At 38.7% G+C, this 22,778-nt stretch overlaps 1 pseudogene; it reads left to right on the top strand.

The window, feature by feature from the left end:
- Nucleotides 1-19,236: 19,236 nt before the first annotated feature.
- LOC129076041 (transmembrane protein 59-like) lies at nucleotides 19,237-20,203 on the top strand (annotated as a pseudogene).
- Nucleotides 20,204-22,778: the final 2,575 nt, after the last annotated feature.

Genomic DNA, 22,778 nt, shown 5'->3' with positions numbered 1-22,778 from the left:
CTTGATTCTAAAAGAAAAAAAAAATCAAGGCACTTGTTAATATATGTAGGGAGTGATAAAAAGAGAAATACAAGGCGGTTTTTAGACTTCTAGGTTAGCATCATGGTGGAGTGAGAAGACCATTTAAATCTCCCCTTAAATATACAAGGAGTTGGGCATTTATAATCCAGTAAAAGTTCTCCCACTCAACACATAAGCATGCCTGAGAGACCCACACATTGCAACATCTAAAGGTGGGCATATTGGAACTTGCTGGGGAGGCAGGGTGGGGGTGGGAAGAGGAAAGGTGTTCATGGAGGCAGTACCCCAGCCTCTGTGGCTCCTGCTAATGTGGTAGCAGTGGAGGGGTCAGGATGTGGGACAATCCATCAGGAAGACATATCATTTATTAATATATATGCACCCAACCTAGAAGCACCAAAATACATAAAGCAATTGTAACAGAACTAGTTACAATCTAGTAAGTGGACTAAGATCATACATTTGGTAAGATAGAGTAGCATTTGAAATCAATAGCCTAGTTCTAGAGATTGGGCTATAAATCACTCTGCTCTACTTCTCTTAGCAAAAGCAATCTAGATGAAGGCAATGAGCCTCCTCAAGGATAAATCATTATTAAAAGAGACCAGATACATCCCACCTTGATAGTCTAATGCCTGGTGTATGTAGAAGTTTTACTTCTCTTTTCTCTTCTTCCCTGTATTGTCTAACTTTATTCTCAACTTTGAAAATCCTGCAAATAACACACCAATACTTCCTTGTAAATATTTATTATTACAAAAGTATCTAAACAGTTAACACTGCCTCTACAACATTCTCTATTCTCTACCTCACCCAGTGGTGAGGATCCATTCAGAACTTCTTTTAGGAATACATGTACTTGTTCAATTATGCATATTGGTTTCTCTTTTAGTGTGCTTACATTAGCACAACATAATCATACCACATGCATATAATGTGACTTAGTTTTTGCAAGAACCCCAGTCTACTTGGGGATCTTTCCATGTAGATATGCAAGGTCTGTCCAGAAAAAGTCCAGCCATTGTTAATATAATGAGAATGGTTTGCAAGACACCCATGTAACCTAGCAGCCAAGGAAAGCGGACTGGAATGTGCATGTGTGCATGCTCAGTGTTCAGTGAGCATGTGTACTGTGTGGCCATCACATTCAAAATGACTGAGCTAGTAGAACAATGAGTCTGTATCATATTTTTCATTAAGCTTGAACATTCCTCCATGGAAAATATTTGGATGATTCATAAGGCCACAGCTATGGGCAACTGGTGATTGGCAGCTTCATAATAACAATATGCCTGTTCATGTATCATATCTCATGCTGAGTTTTTTGGTGAAATATCAGGTCATTCAGGTGATTCAGCCCCCACCACCCCCAGTCCAGATTTGGCTCCCTGTGACTTCTGGCTTTTCCCAAAACTAAAATCACCTTTGAAAGGGAAGAGATTTCAGACCGTCTATGCGATTTGGGGAGATATGACAGGGCAGCTGATGGTGATTGGGAGAACTGTGTGAGGTCCCAAGGTGCCTGCTTTGAAGGGGACTGAGGTGTCATTGTCCTATGTACAATGTTTCTTGTATCTTCAATAAATATCTCTATTTTTCATATTACATGGTTGGATACTTTCTGGATGGACCTTGTATATTCACCTTCCTTGTTCCTTTGGGCTACTCTACATATCCAAATACAAATGTATCATATGAGGTGGGACCCAAAAAACTCAGAATTTATAAAAAATTGTGTATTTATTCTTACATGTTTAAACTTAAGTCATCTTCAAAGTACTCTCTCCATTTGATGCAATATACCTATTGAGACATTTTTTTCCATTGCTCAAAATAGGTTTTGAACTCATCGATTTTCATGCCTTTTAATACTTCTGCCATTTTTTGTTTCACTTCTTCCACATTGGCAAAACATTTCCCTTTGAGGACTTTTTTATCTGGGGAAATGCAATAAAAGTTGCTCTACAAGATTGGGTGAATAGGAAGGGTGGGGCACAGGGGTCGTGCCATTTTGGTCAAAAAATTCTGAACACTCAGTGTGGTCTGGGCAGGTGCACTCGTAAATCACTCTTAATGAAATGGGCCAACATGTTGAAAGAGTCTTTAAAAAAAAAAATCCACTGAAGCCGAACGCAGCCTCTCATAATAATGCCAGCTTGTATACTGATACAGATGGGTCCCTAAAACACTCACCTAGTGGGACAAGCCTGTACTATAAGGGGCCTGCTACACAGAAGATAACTCTGGTTTTCCTGGGGTACTCCCTCATAATTCATTAAATGATAGTGAATTTATTATTTATGCATAATTTTATATTATACAATAAAAAATTTATATATCAAATGTACTTTATAATATATATTTATTATATTTATATATTTTATATTTATTTAACATATCTTATAGATATTATTTTTAGATAATATACTTTTTTATTATTTCAGTAAGTGCTAAAATACACAAACTTGTATAAATTTTTTGTGTGTATATGAATTATTCTTTTAAATACTTAGGAGTAAAATTGCTGGGTCTAAGAGTGCAATTTCAAATTTTAACTGAAACCACTAATTACCCACCAAATAGGCAGTGGTAATTGAATATACCCCAGTCATATTTGAATGCATGTTTTCCCACATGTCAACATGTTATTATCTGTTTTATAATGTGCTCATCTAATGGGCATTTTTACCTTATTTTTGCTAAATTGAATTTTTTTTAGATGTTACTGGCTGTTCCTTTTTCTCTCTTTGTATCCTTTGCCCATTTTTCTATTGATTTATTTACTCTTATTTATAGGAGCCTTTATATTTTCTAGATATTAACTATGTATTTATTAATATGTTGTCAATATTTCTTCCCATCTGTTATTGGTTTTTAATTCTTCAGCTTTACTGAGGTATAAATGACAACTAAAATTGTAAGATATTTAAAGTATATTTTAATTTTGCCTATATATAAACCCATATTTTCCTTATTTTTTAAAGATTTTATTTATTTATTTATTTTTAGAAGGAGGGGAAGGAAGGGAGAGAGGGAGAGAAACATTGATGTGCAAGGGAAACATTGATCAGTTGCCCCTCTCATGCCCCCAACCAGAGATCGGGTCCACAACCCAGGCATGTGCTGACCAAGAATCATACTGATGACCTTTTGGTTTGTGGGATGACACCCAACCCCTGAGCCATGCTGGTCAGGGCACAATTTTCTTATATTTGTCCAGAAATTTGTGTAGGGTCAAATCTGTAAGTCTTTTCTTTTAAAGTGTTGATGTTGTTTGTTGCTTAGAATAACTTTCACTACCACAAATTATTTTTAAAAACGTCAATATTTTCTTCAAATATTTTAAAAATTCAATTTCCTATTTATAGGTATATATAAACATGCATACACATACATATACATATTGTATACATACATATATATTGGGTGAAGTGCAATCATGTAGCCTTAACAGTGTTAGAAATCAATGCAAGTATTTTTTTCCTGACCTCAGCATTTGGGATTATGTGGTGGTATTGGAGATTCCCTCTTTTGCCACAGGCACAGATTTTAGCTCTTCTAAAATCAGCATGTAAAACATAGTGCTTAGTTTTTCTTATGTTATTTGAATGTTACAGTGTGCCAATGATTGCTTCCTGGAAATGGCCAGAAATACTTTCCTGTAGAAGTTGTTCTCTTTTGATCTGGGAATCGTGGGAAGGAGCACACCTTCAGGTAGCTGTCATGGTTAAACTGATCTGAGGATGGGTTTGTGACAACGACTTGAGTAATGATCTCAAGGGGAAGATGGCGGAGGTAGTCCAACAATTGTTGGCACTGGAAGGGATCTCTTGTGTCTGGTTCAATGGCTATAATTCTGTAAGTCTATAATTACAAATGAGGAGATAGAGATAAGGAAGCGTCATCTGCCTAAGATTGCCCAGCCACAGGACAATGATAAAAGTATTGCGCAGCCAACGTGATAAACAAAGAGCTGTGTTAGGCTTAGCAACAACCTCTACAGCTTGCTATGTTGACCTTTCAGCATTTCTGACATTCAGGACATATTTCAAACTTTGAGGTTACTTAGAATCCCATCTGAAAACATGAAAAAACAAATATAATCCTATAAATGCCCCTATGAACTCATTCTGTGATAGAAAAATCCTCCTTTTTCTCAGACCCTACAGGACCACAGATTTCTAAGATTTTTACTTTATTTTAAAATTGTAGTACTTATTCTTATTTTCTAAATACTTTCCCTTGCATGATCTCACTTGATTCTCATTTTAGTTTGCCTCAAAAATAAAAATAAATATAAACAAATAAATAAACCAACAAATAAACAACATCCTCTGCTTGGGGGTGGGTATCACCAGAATATACTAGTACTGCTTTTTCACCATTCCACCACCTTAGATTTTTAATGATGTAATATTTTCTTCCTTTAGGCAGTTTGTTCTCTCATTAAAACCATAAGGCAGCGCCTGGCACACTGTAGGAAATCAGTCAGCTTAAGAAAGATGTGTTTGCCCTTTCATCAAGGTATTTATTTATTTATGAATAGATGATATTTTTACAAAAAGATATACTATAAAAAGTTACCCTCAAACTTGTCCCCAGACTACCGAGCTCCTTTTTCACAACTGTGGGCACTTAGAAGCTGACTTAGAACTAGTGTGAGCCTGGCAGTTTTCCAGCTCCGTGATTGCAGGAACTGCCAGTCTCTGTACCTGGAAGCCCTACTCTGGCCTTTGGGAGCTAATCAGTGATTATTTGAGTGTTTTTTTTAAAGTTTAAAACAATTACAACTCACAGTTAAGAACCATATTTAAACACACACACACATTTTAAATTGTTACCAAGCGAACCAGGGCTCAGCCACTTGGTGCCTTGACATATGACCCAACAATTAGTGCTAAAGGAAACAAGTTTTTATTATCAGGTTTCCAACCTTGGGGTGGGGGTGTCACGAGCACTCCTGTTCAGAGCCCTCGTTTCCCATGAGACCCAGAGCCTCTCTTCCTTCCCAAAAGGTTACAAGCCAAAACTATGCCCAGAAGTTTCCCATTTCTTTATCTGTCCGTAGGCCAGTCCCACAAACAGATATCCATCCCCTCTGGAATGTGCACTTGTGGGTTTCAGAGTTGCCATCCTCTTGCAGCCACTCTCTCCTTCAGAATCTGGACTGTGCTGTTCTCAGCCTCCATGTAGTGGTTACATGTACCATGTTACACTGGGTCATGGTGGAGTCCAGGGAGGCACATGTCCCAAGAGAGTGCCTTCTCCATACATATTTCAGAGGAGCAGAAGTACCTCCTTTCGCTTCAGACCATATGACTTCTCCCCTTTTTCTTTCCACCCACTTTCATTTAAATGTTCAGCCCAGAACTTCCTACATGACCTCATATCCAGCCCCTTTTATAGTGTATTAGTGTCTGCCATTTTTGCCAGTTTTCCCATATCTTTTACCTCCTTTTGGCTGCCATTTTTAGTCAGGGCAAAAGTTCCCAGAGATGCATGAACATCTGGGGTGGGCATCCACTCCCTGCCTCTTGTGCAGGCACAATATGAGTTCCCCTGGTTGTGTCACAAGTCCTTGAATATTTTTACAGCCATATATATAATTCGCCCTGGGTGGCAGCCCTCTTCTCATCAGGAAGGCACAGCTATTAACTTGCCATTGTTATGCAATCTGTCTTAAACCAGGTATCATCCACTCCCTGCTTTCGTCAGTCAAGGGTTGTGGGGGATACGCTCTGCATCCCGTTATGAAATAACATAATGCATTTCAGGGAATGATAAATATTAATCCGGAAAAGCCAGTGTTTGGGCTGCCTGTCACCTGCCAGACCCAACAAGCAGAGACAGGGATTGAATCTTTATGTGTGCTTTATTCAGATGGCCAGCGATCTGAGAAGACAGTGGGTTTGTACCCTAATGGACCATCCTGCGTTTCCTTGCAAGTCAGCCTTTTTATAATAGAACAAAGTGTGGTGAGAGGTTTGGAATTCAAGGAAAATTAGATTAAAAAATAAACAACAACTGAAAAAAACTGCAGCATTCTCGCTCTGGACAGCAGCCTGTCTCTCCCTGGAATACAATGGCACAGATATCTCCAGCTGTGCCCCAGGCGGTTGTCTGTCTCTTGTGGAGCACAAAGATCAATGACTTGTGATTTCCTGAGGTTAGGGTGGGCTGTACCTGCAGTTCCTGGAAACAACAGCTTTTTCACAGGCATTTACTACTTAGGCTTATCAAATTATTATCTTGAAATTTTCCCAATTTTGAGTCCCCTATCAATTACTCTTGCTATATAAGACATACTGCAATATTTTCTGTTCTGTTTAATTTTTAAACCATCTACTAAACATGCACATATACATTTTATCTCCTCAAACCGATTCAATTTTAGAGTATTTCTTATTTTTCTTGTTGTAAAATTTATAGAGTCTTTTGGTTAAACATAGGACTGAATATTTAAATTTGCTGGAGCTCCCTAAAAAGCTTGCAACCACCCCACACCATGATAAAGGAATTTAAATAAAAGGGCAAAACAAAAGGGCTAAGAGGAAAAAATAGCAACAAGCCTTTAAAAGCTGGATGGTAGATGGACAAGTGATAACAGATTTAGCTCAAAGCCTTTCCCTGGGAAAAGTACAGAAGCCGAATATTTCCTGCTACAGAATTTCAGACAAAGTCCAGAAATGGAGTCCTGAGCTGCCTCTGAAACAAGCACTGAAACCCAGACCTGCCTGCCTTCACCAAGGCAGGATCACAGAGGCTGCATTGCCAGGAGTGTGCGACTTTTCCATTCAGGAATTGTCTACCCAGGTTGGGGGAGGGGCACAAAATGGATCAGACTCTTTATATAGAGCCGTCCAAAGAATCTCCCTGTATTCTGCTCCACTTCTCACTCCTGCCCTACTACAATTGCTGTTTCCCTGGGCCAGATGTTTCTGTGGGTTCTATGGGGCTGTCTCTCCTCAGCTTTTTCTCTGCTCCACATCTTTTGATGGCAGCTTTCCCACCGTGCTTCCTCAGCAATTCTCTCCACCCATCATCTGTCTCAGAAGTGGGTAGAAAGCTTTTGTTAGCTATGGTTCTCCTTTTTTTTGCTTTGTGTTTTTCTTATAAATTTTATTATTATTGCTTTTGCTATCAGTATTTCTTGTTTAATGAGCATTTAGAAAGTAGATAGGTAACAACTTGTGCTCATACTAAACAAGAATTAAGTAATTTTTTTGTGGTTACTACCTGTACATACAAATGTATATTGATAATATCTATGCAGATTACAAGGCACCATATTTAACCCACCCTCTGACCTGAGAATTAGAACATGGACAATTTTGGTGAAGCTCCCAGACGTCCCTCCTCAACTGGGTCTCCCCCCACTCCAGAGGCAACCATTCTCCTAGATTGTGTGTTTACTGTACTTCTGCTTTCTTTAATGGTGCTATCACATATGCATTTTGTTATTTTGAAGTTTTTGTTAACATTGAATCATATATAATCTCTTGTGACTTGCTTTTTTTCATTGAACATTTTATTTCTAAAATCATCTCTTTTGATGTGAGTAGTTGTATTCTTTTATTTTTCACTGCAGTGTAGTGTGGATACACTGCTATTGATGTATGTGTTTCCCCAATGGTTGGATATCCAACTGTTTCTTTTTTTCTCTTTTTTAAAAAATCCATGAGTAATGCTTCTATGAACATTTTTTTAATATACTTTCTGATACAGATGAGAATTTCTCTGGTTTAGGAATGGAATTACTGAATTGTAAGATATGCACATGTTCAGCCTTACAAGACAATGCCGATCGTTTGCCAAAGACTTTGTGGGCCAATTTACACTTCTATAAATGACTTCCCATTTTCCACATTTTTGTTAAAATTTTGCATAGTCAGGCTTTAAAACTTTCCTTATTCTCCTGGGTGTAATATGGTTCCTCATTGTAGCATTACTTTTTTTAACTTTATATTCCTCATAATGTATTATATAATACAGAAAAGAGAATAGATCATAAGGAACAGTTAGATGAATTTTCACAAAATGAACAGTCAGATCAAGAAGCAGAGTATCATAAACACTCCAGCACCCACCCCCATGCTCCCTTCAGTGCATTCCACCCCTAAGGAACCATGGTCCTGACTTCTATCAGCATAAATTAGTTTATGTATGTTCATTTTTTGTGTATATGTCTGACTGCTTGCTTCAATATAATGGTTTTGAGATTCATGCATACTGTGGCATGTGGAATTAATTTTGCATTCCCAGCAAGTTCACAGTAACTCCACCCCTTCCTCTCTTTTTGCTCTGTGACTCAACACATTTGGGACACAGATTTAGAACTACTGCCCTAAGCAGCTTAAAAATCTAAGTTCTGTTGTCTTGGCCAAAGGGAAAACAGACTGGGAGATGAGAGATGGAGCAAAAGAGATTAGATGCCAGACAAACACAGGACTAGAGTAGGAAGAACAGGGTAGAAGGACCCAGGAGAATCTCTCTCGATGGTCTGGGAGTGCGTGAGTCTCCTGGCCATGTTGGTGGTCAGCTTGCTCTAAGTAGACTTAAATAAGTAGGTTTTTACTCATTCACTATATAGGGTGCTAAGGACTGAGTAGTATACAAATCTCACCCTCAAAAATCTCAGAGTATGGGAAAGAATACTGACATATAAGCAAACAAGTAAATTGTAATATAAAGCAATAGAAACTATGCGGTAAATACAGCATCTTGTGGGGGATGGATATCAGCTCTGGTTGGGGGAGAGTGGTTCAGGGAAGGTTTGTCCAAGGAAGTACCTCCTGCCTTAGTTGTTACAGTATAAGGAGATGTTTGCTATGTGAACAAAAGTATAAAAACAGAAGAGTATAAAAACAAAAACATGCAAAGGAATCACATCCTAGAAAGCATATTTAATTATGAGACCTGAAAGTCTTTCACTAAATAGATAGCAGAATATGTATGTAGGCACTGAATGTTGAAGACTTATGAAGAATTTTGATCATGGAGCCCCTTGCATGCCACAGGAAGGATTTAGGACTTACCCATTAAACCTTTAAAGTGTTTTGTATAAGGAAATACAAATTTTGGATCAGTGTCTTGGAAGGACTGAGGGGGATTGATTGGTATGTAGAAGACTGGATAGAAATTTCTTGTTTACTCGGTTCTTGCTCTGTTCTAGGACCCACCTAAGTAAGACTCTTTGGCTAAGTATCTTTCTCAACAGATGCTTTTATTTAGGACTTGACAATAGAAAACGGCTTCTAAGGGTTAGGGAATGTTGATAAAGGAAAGATAATGACTAACATTAAAGGGTCAGGCCTAGAATGTAGATTGGATGGCTAAAGAGGGGGTGGAGTGAAGTCTTAGGAATCAAGGAGATAAAGAAACTCTTGATTTAAACAGGAGTCAGCACCATGGGCATGGAGGTCACCCATGGGATCAGTAGAAAGGAGTTAAGAAGGAAATACTGCTAGTTGGGTGAGAACATTAAATGAATGTGAGGGATTGCTCAGCAGGAAATTGTCAGTAATATGAAGAGGTGTCATAATGTATTAGCATCAAGTTTGAATGAAGATAGCTTTCTGCACAGAGTGGGGGAAAATGATCTGGAAGAGACACTGGGCTGCTAAGAGAATGACAATATATCTCTGAGTCCACGATTGTGGTATATGGGAGGATGGGCTGCCTCCTTGGGAGAGGAGACAAGGCAGTTTTGTTGTGGGAAAGCCAGGCGCCATTAAGGTAAGAAATGATAGGAAATATTTTTAAAAAACTTTTTTTTTTTTCATTTTGATGGTTAATTTTACGTGTCAACTCAGAGGGTGTTTTTAGATGAGATTAGCATTTATATCAGTAAATTTTGAGTGAAGCAGATTGCCCTCCATGATGTGAGTGGGACTCATCCAATCAGTGAAAGGCCTAAGTAGGACAAAAAGACCGGCCTCCTCCATTAAGAGCGAACTCCCAAGCAGCCTGCCCCTGCACGCTCCCTGTGCCATTGGCTCTCCTGGGTCTCCAGCTCGTCAGCCTGCACTACAGATTTTGAATCTACCAATCTCCATAATTACATGAGCCAATTCTTACGATAAACCTCTCTCCCTCTTTGGGGTGTGTGTGTACACATCCTATTGATTCTGTTTTTCTGGAGAACCCTGAGTAATACATTCAGTTTTTAGATAATTCTTGTACAATATTTCACATAATCCTCAAGAGATTGAGGATTTAAGAGAGTTTGTTTACAAAGCAGCAGAGGTTCCAGAAGGCAGAAGGCAAATAATTTAGAGGGTGGCCAATTAAGTCTTTGGAACAAGTGATAATACACGGAAACTGGGAAGTTTGTATGATGAGAAATCCATGATATTACAATAAATTATTCTTCTTCATACTGGAAATTGCAAACCTCTGGAGTGCCTGGAAAGATTCCAAAGAATATGTCATCTAGATGCTGCTTGTGTTTCAGGAAAGAGCTCCTGTCTGCCTCTGTAGGTCACCTCTAGAAGCCACAGGACTGAGACCTCTCCTCTTGGCACAGGCCCTGCAGTGTAGCAGGGCATCAGTCTAACATACTCTTCAAAAACCTTTGACTCTTCTCTGAACATCAAGTTCTCTGGGGCTCAGAGGAAGAGAATGTCCTTCTTCATGCTTTCTTAAACATAACCCTCTATTGGTTTGCTCCCCTGCTTCAATGCCTCAGGGTGGAGGAATTACCTGTCCATACCTAATAGCCGCAGACAACTGTCCTGCTTCTCAGTTTGCCTGCAGCAAGGTTGTGACCATCTCTCCTCTTCCCCCCAGGATTCATCTCTCTGGGGAATGCAATCACCTTCAGCCACACTGTTGATTAAAGGGCTTGTCTTTCAGGGTCTCTTAATGTACTCTACTGACCTAAGTTTTCCCTGTATAGTCCACCACTGTGCCTGAAATGTCTACCATTAATGATCACTGTTCAGTGGCAGGAAAAAAAAAAAAAGAAAAAAAAAATCAAAGAAATCTTCCTGCTGTCTATTCTCCAAGCCTGAAATAACCACAAGGAGGGAAAGCAATGAATTAGAGATGATGTTGGATTATACCTAATTATCTTATTTCCTTCCAAGGCCTATTCAGAGAAGGAAGAAACTTATTATTTGCCACAATTGTTCGTTTTCCTTTTGTTAACAAAGTTTAGTAATGCTTAGTAATAAGGGTGATGCTTTACCCACGAGTCTCTAGTTTTAACAAGTCATCTGTTATTCAAATTCTTATAACGATGCATTTTACTAATAATACTTCTAGGCAAGGGCATAGTGTTACCATCGATATTATTAAAACTTTCTCTATACTAGGGTAATGCAGTTCATGTATCCCAATGGGACGGAAAGAAGGCTTTGAGAAGCCTCATAGGAACAAGTCACGTACACATGCAGTTGCTCATCGCATCCTCAGTGTCCTCTCAGTGCCCTTCCTGCTGCTTTGCTCTTGGCCCATCATCTTCAGGGCTAAGATAGTATAAGTCACTATTAAAATGGAAAAGAGGAGAACTCAACTCATTAACAATTACTAAAGCCTTAGTAGTAAGTAGGTTTAGCACATTCGATCAGGAAGGAGTCAGGAATCTGAATGACCAGAATGAATGAAGGGTGTCCTTTGCTGAGGAATGGAACAGAAGGAGATCGAAGAGACTTCGAGCCTGGAGTTCTTCCAGAGAGGACACACGTGGTGATGTCCCACAGGGAGGCTTCTGGGAGCCAGAACAGCATGAACACCAGACCCTTAGTGGGATTTCTGCTCAGCAAGAGGTTCAAGAATGTTGGAAGAGATGGAGCTAGATTTTCTACCAGAGAAATGAGAGCAACCCTCTTTCTTCCCTGTTCTGCCTGGGCCCAGAGGCTTCATTAGCTCAAAGTGTGAGTATCCTGGAAGCAACAACGGTGACTTCTTTAGAACTGAGGACTTGGTTCTGGAAATCCTTTTGCTCTCTGGGGCAGAGATAGGACAGCAAAAAGTCAGTATAGGCACCGTAGATAAAGGCTGGAAATACACACTTTAAAGTTTTGAGTTGGAGATTTCTGAGGCAGAGAAGAAGAGAATTTGAGAAATAGAAATAAAAGGGTAGAAAGGAATGAGACAGACATAATAATTCTAATGGCTAGGGGTATTTTGAATGGCTAAAAGGGATAGAGAGAAACAGAGAGGGAGGGGAGGAGAGGGAAGGAGGGTGGGGAGAGGAAAGAGAGAGGCTTATCAGCATAGGCCCATGGAACTCAGATAAAATCTAAGCAAGTCAGAAACTTCTCAGGTAGAAAAAGTCTCAGGAACAATGCATTCATCTGAATAGAAGACCAGAATTGACATGATGGTCATCTGAGCAAATGAAAAGCACTACAGGATATTTTATGGTGTATCAGCCCAGCAAGAAAAATAAACAGTGATCTGTTTGATATTCTTTGTGTCTGACTCATCTAGTTCAATGAGACCTCTTCTTGGAAAACATTTTTCTAATTTCACATAGTTTCTAAGTAAACTTTCCTGATCTATACAGATAAAGAATAAGATGTAGGGGAAGAAGGTACTTCAATTTGTTGTATTTACTTGTGGTTTAACTATTCCTACTACCTCTTATTTAGTGCATGCATTTTTTTTTTTTTTTTGGCAATGTCCCACTCCTTAATCCTTTTAGTACTAATAAAAATTTCAAAATAGTTCCAGAAGCTATTCTATTTCTCTTAATTTGGAACCACAAACACTAATTATAGCTATTATCTTGCATGTATATTATCCTCATACTTAATGATACAATTACCTTTTATAGAACATTCCTTCAAGGAAAGCCCAAGACTTAGCCAAAACACTGAATTAGGTGAATTAAACATGCATGCAAAGATCTAATCGAAAGGGGGCTATGGAAGGGTTTATACCAGAAAAGAGTTAACCTCACTCGCCCCATACAAAGCATGGTAAATGTGCTCATCAAAATTTGGCATAACCAATTTAATGTACAGGAAATATCTTATGCTTAGAATTACAGAGAATCTAGAAGTTAGAGGTCTAACTCAGAGTTGGAAAGTTAGAAAGAACTTGGGAGGTGATTTGTCATAGCTGCCTAACTTTATGAAGATGAGGTAGTTATATTTATACTTGGCAGATGAGGAGCCTGGGTTCTGAGACCACCCAGCTAGTTCATGGCCAAAGGAGAATTAAATCCTATGTTCCCATCTTTGGTACATGTTATCTAGAGTTAATAAAATGTTCAAAAAATGTAATGATATTTTAGAAAAGCAGAGTCAAAACCCCAATATATTAAAAGAGACGGTTCAGAAGGGAGATTTGGGGGAAAATACTTTTATCAAAAGAATAACTTAGAAATTTATGGCTATATGGCCTAGCTCAGGAGACCTTGAAGAAAAACGTTTTCTTCAGTTAAAGTGTGGAAGAGGAGGAAGGGAATATTTTTTAAAACAACTTATCATGATACTTGTTCATCTTTCAAAGTTTTCTTTTCCATTATTTCCCCTAACCACAAACAGCTTCACAGGAGCACTGTGGAGTTCTTCATGAACAGATCAAACCCTTTGGCATTTCTTTTCTCCGTCTCAGCCACATTACCACTGAGTTTCCCTAGGCTGTTGAGGCAAAGTATGTTTCCCTCTATGTAGCACAAATATATTTAATTCAGGTTCTATGTTTATATCTTTTAAAATATCACTGATGTTCAAAATGAATGAGTTCTGATCAAAATAACAAATTCTCTTTCCTGTTACTCTGCAATAAAAACATCCAATTTCACCCTGTCCATGTGGCTGGTTTGGTTAGAATATCATCCCATGCACCAAAAATTTGCAGCTTTGATTCCCGCTCAGGGCTCATACTTAGGTTTTGGGTTTGATCCCCAGTTGGGGCATATATGGGAGGTGATCAATAGATGTTTCTCTCTCACATTGATGTTTCTTTTTCTCTCTCTCAAGAAAAAAAAAAAAAAATCAACAATAAAAAATACAGTCATGTGAGGATAAAAAAGAATCATCAAATTTCTTCTTTGTTTAAAATAAATTTTAATCTACAGGGTCTGGCACAAATAATGCCTTTTTTATTACACAATTTTTTATTATAAAATCATAAGCATATAATTCTGTAATGTAACAATATCACACTCAAGCACACCGTATGACAGTTTAGGTGAAATGTTCAAATTAGAACTGTAAATTATTACACCCATGTTATTACCCTACCACCACACTCAAGTAGGCCTTACTTCTGCCAGACTCTGTACTAGGATACTATCTACTTTTGTCTTAGAATGAATTTCTCTTTGTTTTAGAATGAATTTCTTATTTCCCTTTTAGGAGCTTTGAAGCGAATTTTCATAAGACCTACTGAAGATGGGACAAGATAAGATAATGTACAAAGCCTTTATCTTCACAACTCAAAAGGCTGGAATTGACCTAATATTATAACACTAAAAAGAAATAAAACAATTGTCTGGACAATTGTGATCAAATAGAGTTACAGGACTTGAAGCAACTACAAAGACTGTCTCTTTATCCTTACATAGAATTAGAACTAGATCTGAGGCTTTTTTTTTTTTTTTAATTAATTTATTTACTTTTTAAATACATTTGTCTCTGCCTTCCCCCCACCTCTTTCCCTTGCCCCCTCCCACAGATCTGAGGCTTTTTGATTTAAATGCAGAAAAATTCATCCTACACAGAGGTCATTTTCTTGAATTTCCATTGAAGCTAAAGCACCTAAGCAAATTTTAAACAGTGGAAGGAAATAAAAAGTGCTTATCAATGGAAATTTTAGTGGAATAATAGAGTTTCTCCAGGAATACATTTGTTGTCTATTGAAGATGTCTTTGAAACAAGGTGATAAACCAGGTAAAATTTTTCTTCTCTTCCAATGACTTTTTAAAAAAATTAAATTGAATAGGAATCTTACTTCTTGTGATAGAACATGAAAGAAAACCAGTATATGATTCTTGACAAAAAGCTGACATCATTTGATATAGCTTGCATTATTACATTAAAATTCACAAAATATTTCTTTGAATTTTTACCTCATTTCATTCTAAGGCATCTCACTTCTTGATAATCTCATATTGGTTAGGTAAGATGTGTATGATTTTATCCATTGTATACATAGAAAAACTGAGGTACAGAGAGCTTAGGGGTTTTGTTAAAACTGATTCTAGATTATAATATTTTCTTTCTAATGCACAATGTCTTTCAAATAAGTAGTTTCCAAAATGGAGAATGGGGCCCATAGGCTAATCTAATATGTATATATTTATATACATATATACTTATATACATATACACATATATATCCCATATTATGCATCCTTTGGATGACTATAACTGAACACTCTCATAAGGTTTTAGTGTCCCTAATTATATTGGTGTTTTTGTTTTCATTTATGTTAAGAAAAGGCCAAAGGGTTTTAAGGCTTGTTGTAAAAACAAAGACTTGTGATAGTAAAATCAGAGTAAGCCTAGGGAGAACTGAGTCAGCACAAGGTCAGAACTGTCAGAACTATGCCAAATTCAAAACAGCCTACTCTGTAGGGACCTGTACTACTTTCATTTTAGGAGCTGATATACTGACCAGTTTATAATTCACAGCAAGTAAGGTAGTAAATGAACAGTGAACAAATATTCTCATTGTGATTTCAGCTACAATTGGATTAGAGTGTAATACAGATTTTAATTACACAACAAAGCTAATTTAAAATAAACTAAATGGATTTATGTAATTATTAAGAGGCAATGAATTAAAATTGGCATTTGAGGAGTGAAGGCTGGCTGGGTAATGCATCTGCAGTGAGATTATTCTGAACTAGCCAATAACGACTTGAAGTTTGTAAAGACAATTTTACATATTCTATGTTTGCGAACAAGCATCTTCTGTATTTATATTGTAAAGATAAATTACAAATACAGATTGAATCTAGATATTGTCAAGAGGGACTGTCTTCTTGTTACAAACTTTAGCATTATGGATTTGTTTTCAGCAAACTACATTTATTACATTAAATTAATATTTGAAAATTGATACACTGAACAAGTGAAACTCTTGAGAAGCATTGTTTGCCTTCCACTGTTTCTTAAAATATATTTAGTGGGGATGAACTTTCTCCTCTGTGAGATCATGCATGAGACCAGAGCTAGCCCCATAGTATATCATAGTCTAACCACTCACTCAAAGGTAATAAAAGGTCTGCTGGCCATTTTAAGTTGCGAACAGAGTCTCCATCTTGCATTTAAAATGGCGTAATTCAATGTATTAGCCAACACGTCAAAATTAAGTCAAAAGTAAGACCTGTAGTCAACGTATACAACGCACAAACACTACACATACACTCTGCTGGCTGACATCAGCTACAGGATGTAGACATGAATGCCTGCGTGAGGCAGGAGGAGATGGCAGGCTCTCCACTCCTTACCTTCCCCTTTCTTCCCAGCTTTCTAGTGACTTCAGGATTGGAATGAAAATGAAGGAAGAAAACCAGTTCAGGAAAGTTCTTACTTGTCTGGTGGCTTTCTGTCATAAACTGACATGGGGAATCTTGGAGGCTGGCGTAAGTTTAACCTGACTTTCTTGGGTCTCCCAGGACTCTTTCAGGCCTTCTGATGGGTCCTCCCTTAGCCTGGATGATGCCCCTCCATAGTCCTTGGTGGACAGAGGTCTGCTCCACATAGATGGTCTTTGCTGGAGTACCCTTACCCTGACAGTTGGTCCCCTTTCCATTGCTTAAAACACCTTCAGTTCTGTTCTTTCTCCCACTCACACATGACCCACATCTATGGGGAGGAGGAGCACCTCATATTCTCCTTTTCCTGCAATAATGTTACGGAAAGCCAGACTCCAGACACGATTCAGGGAACGGAGTAAGCCTTTATTCACACGCGCGGGCTCAGAGGAGGCAGTCTCCAAATTCTGAGCCCCGAATCGGGGTTAGATAGGGGTTTATAAGCCCTAGCATTCCGGCGGGAAACGGATGGGCTTCCCAGGTGGGGGAAGGGATTAGCATTCAGGTGGGAGATTGAGGTGCTACCCAGGCGGGGGAAGGGATGTGAAAACGGGCTACAGAAGCAGATAAGCAATGATTAACAGTTAACCTGGGAGGGGGTCTCTGGCTAGGCTGCTCCTCTTAAGTCATCTTGCCCTTATCAATAAATGTGACAATCATTACTTTCCAAGTTTGGCCCTTCATCCTCTCTGCTGCCAAAGATGATTTTAGCTTCCTTCAGCTTCTGTCAGGGGCCAGCTTGTGATGTTCTTCAGCACAGAGAATGCTTTCCAAGTGCAGGAGAGGGCAGCGCCACTTTGGTGATGGTTAGGGGAGGGGAGAGGAACCCAGACACAAAAATAGCTTTCGCCAAGGCAATTAGTCTCAATCAGTGATTTTCAAGCAGTGTGCTACAAGAATTTTTCAAACATGCAGTACCTGACTATTTAGTCAGGCACACTGATTTCTTTTCCCTCACACTGTCAAATAAAAAAAATGATAACAACCAACACAATGATAGCTGTCCAGTGTGAATGAATCAAAATTATACCTATTTTTTTGGTCAGATTGGCAAAAATATATAGTTTTTGGTGTGCTGCAGAATTTTAGTAATTACTTTATGTGTACCATGACATGAAAAAGGTTGAAAATTGCTGTTCTAGATCTTTTTATTTAGTGGCACACATAGAAGAGGATAATGCTCATGTGAACTGCTGGAATAAACTGGAAGGGACTTAGGAGCATTATTTTAAGACATAGGATTAGAAAAATGATAATTGCTTAATTTGCATAAAACTTTTTTATTTTTAAATCATTTTATTTTTCAGTTACAGTTGACATACATCAAGTTACTTTCAAGTGTACACCCTAGTGATTACATATTACATAACTTACTAAGTGATTGTTCTGATAAATCTCGCATTCATCTGACACCATAGTAATTAGAATATTATTGACTATATTTCCTATGACTGTTCTTGTAACAACCAATTTGAACTTCTAAAAAATCCTCTCCTCAGGATATGTTTATTAATTTTAGAGAGAAAGGAAAGTGGGGGGCAAGGGGAAGAAAGAGAGAGAGAGAGAAAGATCCATCAGCTGCCTCCTATATATGCCTTGACCAGGAATCAAACCTGCAGCCTTTTTGGAGTATGGGACAATGCTCCAACTGACTGAGCCACCGGGCCAGATCCAATCTGTACTTGGTAATCCCTTTACCTTTTTCACCCATCCCCCCAACCCTCCTCCCATCTGGCAACCTTCAAGATGTTCTCCATATCTATGAGTTTGCTTCTGTTCTGCATGCTTTTTTACTTTGTTTTTTAGATTCAATTGTTGACAAATATGTATTTATTGTCACTTTTATTGTTCATATTTTTAATCTTTTTTCCCTCTAATTGTGCAGTAGGCATAAGGGCTATGGTGCCTTTATTTGCTTTCGTTTTAAAATCATTTGGTTTTTTGAAATGTATGTAAGAGGGATCAAAATTTATGTGGCTGCCATTATCTTATGGAAACTGAAAGCTTCAATTATCTTTGAGAAGAAAAATAACTTTACTGTAGAAAAATCAATTGTTAAGAATGTATGTTATTGCAAGTCATTTCCACATGTTTCTATGTCAATATTTTTCTCTGCAAATCTTCAGGGAAAAAGTCATTTTAACATGAGTGAATCAAAACAGACAGTTTTATATTTGTTTTAAAATGCCATTTCTCTCACCGTCTGTTTCATTCATACCATTTTATTTAGATCTAAACTACAAAATGCTGAAAATCACCTGATGTTAATTGGTTGTGATTCAGTGTTCGATGAATTTGGGTGTCAACCATTTGGAATGAATCAGAATTGGAATTCATGGAGCTTTGTTAATTACCAATTGTCCTGTATAATGAAAAGAGACAGAGATCTTCTTAAAAGCTGCTTTTCTCTGAGGAATATGAGAGATGAATATGCTAATACAAACCATAAAACTTTATGAGTTCCTATGTTTGAATTATTTCAGTGTGAATTTATAGTTCCAATGTAATCCCAGGCTCAATATTTTTTCCTTGGAAAGTGCAATTTTAAAGTTATTACTGTAGCTAGGCATTATACAATATTTTTCAAATCTAATTCCATACTTAGTGTGGATCTGCTGATATCACAGGAATTTAATTTTGAATTTTTGCATGGTCTTCTTCAAAACCCATTGCTCATTTGAGCAACGAGCTGAGCTGCTGTGCCCAAGGGAAACAACATGGCGGCATGGGAAGGGAGCTGCTGGGTCAGGCCGCAACTGGGGCTCCCACCCCTGCTGCTGCTGCAGCTGCTCACCGTGGGCCAGGCAGGAGGCTTGGGAACAGCTTCAGCTGAAGTGTTCGACTTGGTTTGGGTGATATGGCATCTTGCCACGGGGCCTGTCGGTTGACCGAACCCTTGCATACCTACCCCTAGGAAGAGGAGTTGTAGCAGATCAGAGAAGTTGCAGGATGTTTTCAATTTGTCAGTTTGTGGATGATGGAACTGATTAAAATTGGACCAAACTGACTGTGAATCGACATGTACAGAAGCATATTCCCAATCTGATGAACAATATGCTTGCCATCTTGGTTGACAGAATCAGCTGCCATTTGCTGAGATGAGAAGGACAACTCATGTCCCTGATCTACTCTTCCCTCTGACTCTGGTCAAGTCATTCTGGAGTGACAGCATGGACTCTACACAGAGCTTCATAAGCTCTTCATGGATTCTTTATCTTAAGGTTGATGATGGAGAAATAGCTATATTCCGGTCTAAGCCAGAAATCCAGTATGCTCCACAGTTGGAGCAAGAGCCTACAAATTTGAAAATTATCATCGCTGAGCAAAATGTCCTCAGAATTACAAATGAGAAAGACGTTCACAAGCACACAGGAACTATCTTGATGATGGAGAAAGTGATGGCTTTTTAAGATGCCTCTCTCTTAACTCTGGATAGGTTTTAACCATAACTCTTGTCCCTTAGTAATGGTATTGTTCTGGATTTGTTGTGCAACTGTTGCTACAGCCGTGGAGCAGTATGTTCCCTCTGAGCAGCTGACTGTCTATGGTGACTTGGAATTTGTGATTGAACAAAAGCTAAACAAATATCCAGTTTCTTCTCTCATGGTTGCTAAATCTAAAGCTGAAGATCAGGAAGCAGGGCCTCTACCTACAAAAGTAAATCTTGCTCATTCAGAAATGTAAGTTTCTTTAAAAAAAAAAAAGCATAATAGATATCTAAATTTCCATTTCTCATAGAGCTTTTAAAATTGGTTTCATTGGCTATAGGGCTTAAAAGTCACTACAAAGTGAAAATAAAGTTACCTGTATCTGTGGGGGAAAAATAAAGCCCATCACTCATTTGACAGGAAAATCACTTGATTCTAAGTGACATAAAAAGTTGCTTCAAAATGCATATAACTTTTGAAAAATAACAATGTATGTTTAAGCTTAATAATAATTTTAATATTTAAGGCTAGGTTTGTTCAGAGATTATTCTAATAGAGCAGGACTATGCCAATTATTCTCTAGCACCTTTTATAATAGTTTTAACATATTATAACTATTCAGAACATTATCACTATAATAAAATGTTCCACTTATACTGCCTTCTCCTCCAAGAAAACTAGCATTTCTATAGCATAGAAGAAGCTGTCTGATATACTCTAACAGTCATCCAACAGTTCAAGTCAATAGAAAGCTGTTGACTCATGTTATGTGTGAGGTGCTGCAAAGGACAGAAAGGCAAATGCCAAATATACCCCACTTTAAGGAGTTTATAGTTTAAAAAGAGATAACCAATGACTTAAATAGTTAAAAAACATATGAGTATGAATCTTACTCCTAAAGGGCAAATAACATATTAAGGAAGTACAAAAGAGCTACAGATCACCTCTGAAAAAGGAGATGAGGAATGGATTTAAAGAAAGGTATACCTGTGCTCTGGCTGGTGTGGCTCAGTGGATTGAATGTTGGTCTGTGAAGCAAAGGGTCAGTGGTTCAATTCCCAGTCAGAACACATGCCTGGGTTGTGGGCCAGGTCCCCAGTTGGGGGTGTGCATGATGTTTCACACTAATGTTTCTTTCCCTCTCTTTCTCCCTCCCTTCCCATCTATCTAAAAATAAATAAATAAAATATTAAAAATAAATAAATAAAATCTTAAGAAAGAAAGTTAAGCGTGCCTCTAAGACTGCAGCTCCAGGATAAGCAAATGGGCAACTTTTACAAAAAGACTGGGAATGTGTTTCAGTCTGCTGTCTTCTCTCTGCCCTAGGGGTGGTAGCCAGCCAAGGACTGTCTCTCTGGTAGGTACAGTCCCATGGGATTCAAGAACACAAGCACCCCTGGCCTCCAGAGCCAGGTGATCAAGGGGCATTTTCTGGGTGGCACTCATGGGCACATCCCACGATTTTCTTACATCCTTCTTGTGGAGAGCATGGCCAATAAAATGGCATTGGTCTGGTCAAGATAGGATAAAGTATATAAAACAAAGTGGAGTCACTCATGTCAACCAAGAAGGCTGCCAGTCAGCCATGACACTTTGGTTCAAGAAGGAAATTACCTAAGTAATGCTAGACACATCTGGCAAAGAGACATATCTAAGATATCTGTACATGTGACCAGAATAGCCGTGTCTGCAGAGCAAGACCACTTATAAATAGACTCCTGGAGAAAGTCCTCGCTCACCATCAGGAGTGTCAAGACACTTATCAAAAGACCCAGAAGGGTGGAGCACACCACCTTCACAGTGTAACTGAGGCAGACTCCAGACCACTGCTGAGACAGCCGAGCTCCACACACAACACTGATCTCCCTTGGCACTGGCTACCAGAGGCTCTGCCCTGCTGGACTGAGGACTTTGTCTGTCTTGCTGCCCACCTGGTTCCAGAGGTCCTTCCTTGCAAGATGCTGACAACCCCCTTGCCCACAATGCTTTCTCCCAAGACTGAGACTCTGGGACTTGGGTTTGTTATCCCCCATTGACTGTTGTGTGTCTGTTATATTTCTCTTACATTGTTAGAATGTGAGTAGGATATGAATGTGTGTTGATGTTCTACTTTGAGTGAACCTACGTTCAATAAAAGCTGAGGAATAACATAGTTACTTGTGTGACTCTTGTCTCTCCCTTGGTGCCAGGCTGCTCAGCAGGCAACTAGCCAAGCCATTACCTGGCTGACTTATAGGAAAGACTATATTGTGAACATATGCTCACAACACCCCTTCATGTCACCTCCATGTTTGAATGTTGTTTGTGTGAGTCTTTATCCAATTCAGGAAACTGTTTTCTCCTATTCATAAAGGATTTCATTTTCCTACTAAACACACCGTTACAGTAATTCTGTGCTGATACAGTTCTTTTTCGTCTCCACTCCATCTCCAATACAGGCAGCACTAGGCTAGTCTGTGTTTCACGCCTCAGGAAAAAGGGAAATAGATGGGTTAGGAAAAAACAGAAAAGGAGTTTCATTTAGGCTTAGGTTCCTAAAGTCCAGCCCCTGAAGGAAACAGGTCTCCAAGTGTAAACAAGAGACCTGAAGACCTTGAAATGGATCAGGGAAGACTTATCACCCTAGAGCTAACGTTTCCAGGGTTGGAGAAGAGGGAGAGTCAGAAGAAAAGGGTGGATGCCGCTGAGTGTTAGAGAGTAGGGTCCTGAGTGCCCTCCCTCCCAACCCCACAGTGGGAATTTTCAGGCTCAGAGGGAAGCTGGAACCCCCAGATTTGTTTTTCATGTGCAGGAGCAGAAAGGATCTGGGCCCCCTTTCTGAGAAGAGCATT

This window comes from Pteronotus mesoamericanus, unplaced genomic scaffold (assembly GCF_021234165.1).
Source record: "Pteronotus mesoamericanus isolate MK-2021 breed Mesoamerican mustached bat unplaced genomic scaffold, CSHL_Meso_final contig_56, whole genome shotgun sequence".
NCBI lineage: Eukaryota > Metazoa > Chordata > Mammalia > Chiroptera > Mormoopidae > Pteronotus > Pteronotus mesoamericanus.
This window is presented reverse-complemented; position numbering and strand designations above follow the sequence as displayed.